This window comes from Cnephaeus nilssonii, assembly GCF_951640355.1.
Source record: "Cnephaeus nilssonii genome assembly, chromosome: 8".
Classification (NCBI taxonomy): Eukaryota; Metazoa; Chordata; class Mammalia; order Chiroptera; family Vespertilionidae; genus Cnephaeus; species Cnephaeus nilssonii.
The window spans coordinates 17884644-17890800 of record NC_137079.1 but is presented as its reverse complement, the minus strand read 5'-3'; the positions used below and the strand labels follow the sequence as shown (position 1 = coordinate 17890800).

Below are 6157 nucleotides of genomic sequence, written 5' to 3'. Positions count from 1 at the left end.
CAGGGAGCTTAGCCAATGAGCAGTCAGAAAAGGTGTTTCCTCTGTAGTTCACACCTATCTCCTCCGATCTCCGGCTCCACCCCTGCCAAGGCCTAAAGCCTAGGGGACTGGGCAGGGCCCCTCCCCAGTTCCCTACAATCGCCAGGTCTGGCCCTGTCAAGGCCTAAAGCCTCTGGCCGAGGCTCGGGCCCTGGGCAGGGGACGCCCAGCTGGCTCCGATTGCCCGGCTCCACACCTGGCCAAGGCCAGCAAGGGCAGGCGGAAAGCTTGGCTTCCCCCATTGCAGGGGAAACCCAAGCCTCCTTCCTGCTCTCCGTGGCCACAGCCATCTTGGTTGGGTTTATTTGCATATTCGCTCCTGATTGGCTTGTGGGCGTAGCTTGTGGGTATAGCAGAGGTACGGTTGATTTGCATATTACTCTTTTATTAGATAGGACTAGAGGCCTGGTGCACGAAATTCGTGCATGGGGGGGGTGTTCCTCAGCCCAGCCTGCACCCTCTCCAATCTGGGATCCCTCTCACAATCCAGGACTGCTGGCTCCCAACTGCTTGCCTGCCTGCCTATCTGATTGCCCCTAACCGCTTTTGCCTGCCAGCCTGATCACCCCCTAACCACTCCCCTGCCAGCCTGATCGATGCCTAACTGCTCCCCTGCCAGCCTGTTTGCCCCTAGCTGCCCTCCCCTACAGGCCTGGTCACCCCTAACTGCCCTTCCCTGCAGGCCTGGTCACCCCTAACTGCCCTCCCCTGCAGGCCTGGGTCCCCCCCAACTGCCCTTCCCTGCAGGCTTGATTGCCCCCAACTGCCCTCCCTTGCAGGCCTGGTACCTCCCAACTGCCTTCCCCTGCTGGCCTGATTGCCCACAACTGCCCTCCCTTGCAGGCCTGGTCCCTCCCAACTGCCAACTTCCCTCCCCTGTTGGCCATCTTGTGGTGGCCATCTTGTGTCCACATGGGGGTAGCCATCTTTGACCACATGGGGGCAGCCATCTTGTGTTTTGGAGTGTTGGTCAATTTGCATATTACTCTTTTATTAGATAGGATATTAAATAAAGGAAAATTGGCATTACAATAAAATGGGAGGAAAAATGAGTTGACAACATTTGAAAAACTCTGAGCCAGAGCAAATGTGAAATCAGCATACCAACTCAGGAAATAAGAAGGCTGTAATTCCAGAGAGGACAAGTCAGACTAGGAGAAAACATGAAATGGAACAACAAATCGATCTCTCTCTCTCTCTCTCTCAAATCCATAAATAAGAAAAAGTTAAAGGAAATCACAAAATATAAATTAGTGAAAAATATCAAATATCCATGGAAAACAAAAACTCCACAAGTATCTAACATGTAACATAAGATGTATTGACTTTATATTAGTGTGCAGTATTAAAGTATTGGTAATCTTACATCATAGTATTTAAGTTATGGGCTATCAAGGAGAGGAGTAAACATTCAAGGACTTTACCTCCTTTTCTCTGGAAGGGTTTAGTGCATTTTTAAAATGTGCACTTGACAGTTGTACCATGTTAGGTAGAATTATGCTGTAATTACTGTTATTTTCTTTATTTAGAAACTAGAGGCCTGGTGCACGAAATTGCGTGCGGATACAGTCCCTAGGCCTAACCTGTGATCAGGGCCATCTTCCCCCACCCCCACCGCCACCCACTCCAGTTCCCCATTCGCCATCTAGCCTGCCGGCACCGAACCCCTCGCCCCCCGCCGGTCACCTCTGTGTGGGGGGCGACCGGCAGGATGGGGGCCTTGGCCTGGTGCCACCTGCATTCCCCACCACCCACCCCAGGTCCCTGTTCACCATTGGCAATCAGAGCCTGCCTGCTAGGGAAAGGAACCGGAGGTGGTCAGTGCACCTCATAGTGCCTGGTCGAGAGGTCGTTCTGGTCGTTCTGCCGTCACAGTCACTGGGCTTTTATTACATAGGATTTAATATGGTTTAAGGCAGGGGTAGGGAATCTTTTTCTGCCAAGGGCCATTTGGATATTTATAACATCATTTGCTTACTATAATTCACTTAATATAAATGTATTTTCTATGAAGAAAGCTCCTAGATTTTTTGAATTTCACATCTTGCCTGTGGTTGCCTTGTCAGGGTCAAACCAAATGATTTCAAGGGCCTTATATGGCCTGCAGGCTGGACGTTCCCCACCTCTGGTTTAAGGAGATGTGTATGGATGCTAAGTTGACAAGGAGTGGAGTTAAGATTATTAAAATAAAATCAACTTGACTGGGCCTTGGATGCCCAGACATCTGGTCAAACATTATTCAGGGTATGTCTGTGGAGATGTTTCCAGATGAGATTAACATTTGAATGAGTGGACTAAGAAAAGCAAGTTGGCCTCCCTAACATGGGTGGGCCTCATCCACATAAATGTAGACGGAAATAGAACAAAAAAGCTGAATAAGAGGTAATATCTTCTATCTGACTACCTTGAGCTAGAACATTAGTCTTCCTGTCTTTAGACTTGAACTGAAACATTGGTTCTTCTTGGTTCTTGAGCCTGCCAGCTTTGGAACTACACCTACATCATTGGCTCTCCTGGGTGTCCCCCTTGCTGACTTCGGATCTAGAGACTTTTCAGCCTCCATTATCCTGTAGCCAATTCCTTATAATAAATCAATCTCTCTCTCATATATATATATATATGGAGGTGGGGGAAGATGACCCTGATCACAGGTTAGGCCTAGGGACTGTATCTGGCCACTCAGGGTGTGTGTGTGTATATATGTATATATATACACACACACACCCTGAGTGGCCAGATTATTGTGATCTCTGAACGCATAATAACCTGGCCACTCAGTATGTATGTATGTATGTGTATATATATATATATATATATATATATATATATATATATATATATATATATATGGGAGATTGATTTATTATAAGGAATTGGCTCACAGGATAATGGAGGCTGAAAAGTCTCCAGATCCGAAGTCAGCAAGGGGGACACCCAGGAGAGCCTCTAATATGAATTCTGAGAGCCATTGCATGAATTCGTGCATGGGTGGGGTCCGGCCAGCCTGGCCAGGGGGAGGGGACATGGGTGGTTGGCCGGCCTGCCTGCTGGTCGAACTCCTGGTGGAGGGGACAATTTTCATATTAACCTTTTATTATATAGGATATACACTGAGTGACCAGATTATTATGTGTTCAGAGATCATAATAATCTGGCCACTCAGTATATATTTCTCTGGATAACTCTGACTAATATGACACCATTTACTTCTTTTGAGGAAAAGAATAAAATACAGAGATGTAGAAAAATGAAAAGAAGTAGGATTTATTAATAACATCTTACTTATTTTATTCTGGCCAAAATATTCTACTTTAATGTAGGAATTCTCTTCTTTTAAAAAAATTGTTTAAGTCCAATTCTACTTAGAATTGTATATTCAGAACATGATAGTATGTTTGCCAAGATTCAGATCCAATTAATTCTACCCAGCTCTATCAATATTCTTAGAAAGTAGTGATAACAGCAATAGCAATGTGAAAAGCATTTCTAATGACTTGAATATCTTGGATGTGACATGCAAGAATCTGGGAGGACAAGAAATAGATGTCTCTTCATCCCCTTGAAGATAATGATTTTAGAAAGGAAAGGAGGCTAAAAGAAGTGAGTACCTAGATACATCAGTGATGTTGGAAAATATTTTTGCATTTCTGGACCAGTTCTTTTGAAGGGGTCATTCTGGTACATTTTTTCAATGATTTTTATAATTTAATTCAAAGAGTTTTGCAAGGACTTTATATGTTCCACGGCTAATGGCCAACTTCCTTAGCTAAGGCTTGAGCTTAGAGGTAGCAAACTCCAAGAAGTAGCAAATTCCAAAAATCAAGATTTTTAAGACTTCTTGCATTCAGAAAATTAATTATTTATAGCATGCTCTGTTACAGCCCAATTCAAGGACTATATAGATCACAGAATCCAGGTATTAGTGACCAGTTCTTTAGATTTAATTTCACAATTGCAGGCCTGAAACAATTTGCCTTATAATAAGTGATTATCGGTAAATGGAATGAGGCATCACTTGAGTTCCCTATCCCAACATCTTTACCCATAAAAATAGGTAAAGTGAAGGATGTTTCAGAATGTACCAGAATGGCCACTTTAGAAGAACTACGGATGCCTGGAGGCTTAAGCAAGACCCACTCTTCAATTTAGGGAAGAGAGCCCAGGCCTCTGAGTGGAAAGGATGCCTGTAGCAGATACAGTCCATTCAACTTAGTCATTCATCAAATGCTTGTTGAGGACCTACTATGTGCAAATAGTTTGCACTGAATACACATCTCACGTTAGCACACTGAACCGTAACACGGAGTCCATTTTTACCCAGACCCCACCCCCCACTTCCAGGTCTCCCCCTGCAGGGCCTCCAGATCTTCCCATTGCGCAGGCGCAGATGCAACCCACTCATACAGAAGCCTCCGCTGTGCAAAGCGCACGTGCCTGAGAAGCTCCGCTCTGTTCCTGAAGTTTCCTCCCCGTCCCCCTACCCCCACCCCATCCCCGTGAAGATTTAGATGCTGAGAAACTGGGCAAGGAAGGCAGCTCAAGGTTTGTGGGGACTAGGGGGGATGAGTCGCGGCGGTTTAGAAGCTAGCAAGGTTTTCGGTGCATTTGAGAGGGAAAGAATGTTAATATCACGAAGTCCAGGGATTCCTGTCACGAGCCCAAAGGTGGGCGTCCGAGGGGCCTGGGACCTCCAGCACTGAGTGTGCAATACTAGCTTTTCTCAGGTTCCCACGCTCGCGCCCGCTCTGCGTCCCCCTTCTCCCCACCCCCCACCCCCACTCCTACCCCCACCCCCACCCCCCGTGTTAGGAGCCACGAGATAGCACGACGCCTGTTAGCAGCTGGGGGCGCTGAGGCACCGGGAGGGGGAAGCCCTACACGTTTAGGTGGCTTCGCCTCGACCCCCCCCCCCCCCCCCCCCCCCAGTTCTCAGTTGCCCCGAAGGCGGCAGAAAAAGGAGCGCCCCGAATTCTCCGTGCACGGTGCACGGTGAGCATGGAACGTTCGACTTGGGTTGGTTGGGGCGGGCGCCGGGGTGCTGTTTCCCTAGGGGGCGAGGGGGGGGGCGAGAAGGGAGCGAGGCCGCGCCCCGCCTGCAGGGGGCGAGGACGGGGCGTGGCTTCGTGGGGCCGCACCTGGGCTCCCGCACGCACCGCCGGGGACTCCGGAGCGCGGAGGCGGGAACGCCGCCCGGTGACGGCCGCTCTCGCCTCGCTGCGAGGCGCTCGGCCGCCGGAGCCCCGCGCCGTGTCGCCACCTAGCAGAACCCGCGCTCGGACGATGCCCGCCGGCGCCGGCCGCCCGCCGTCTCGCTGCAGAAGCCGGTGGACGTGGGGGCGCTCGGGTAGGCGAGGGCGGCTCGGGAGGGGGGCCCCGAGGTGAGCCTCCCCCGGCGGCGGCGGCGGGGCGTGCGGGCGGGCGGACTTGTGCGCCCGGGGATGCGGGGATGCGGCTGCCGCGTGTCCGTGGCGCTTCGGCCGTTGTAAAGGCAGCGTGGAAAGTTTGCGGGACTGCTTCGCCTTGGTAGCTCTTGGCGTATTTGGAGCCCAGTGCCGCTTTTCGGGTCCCACAGGCTGTGGGTGCAGAGAGAGCCTGACCCACAGGTAGTTGAATGGGAGCCACTGCTTAAGCCCATCCACACTCCTGCCGGAAGGCAGTTTCCGTCCTGGCCGTGCTGGTGGTCGGGTCCATTCCATTGGGTTGGAACGCTCAGGTGGAGGTACATGGCGGCTGTGCGGGAAACCCGCTTAGAAAGTGGGAAGGCGGAGGGTTATTGGTGTGAGTTCCCCCAAGTTTTAAAAATTGTGGGCTCCGAGTGCAATGTAACGCGCTCCAACACCGCAAGTGCACTGTTTGCTTTTGGGGATTGGAGATGGATGTGGAACTATGTCCAGTTATGAAGTCCAAGTAACACACAATCATAATTTAGTTAAGTTTTGAATGTCCTTTTCCACGGTTATGTTAAGTTAGGTATAGAGGGGATAGAAGTGATGCAAGTTTTAAGGGAAGTGTGGTTGAGTTCACATCTAGAAATCGGTTATTTTTATTTGTTAGGTATTCTTAAAAGATCTTAGGCTTCTCTCAAAATATATCATTGCTGATTGGAAAAGAGGGTATT

General features: G+C 49.6%; 1 protein-coding gene across 1 annotated transcript in view; it reads left to right on the top strand.

Annotated features, from left to right (window-relative positions):
* Window positions 1-5175: 5175 nt before the first annotated feature.
* The window catches only part of TEX15 (testis expressed 15, meiosis and synapsis associated), an 87866-nt gene continuing 86884 nt past the window's right edge, over window positions 5176-6157 (top strand). Inside the window, 1 exon segment of the mRNA XM_079779371.1 lies at window positions 5176-5383. The gene's annotated coding sequence lies outside the window, so the exon portion shown is untranslated.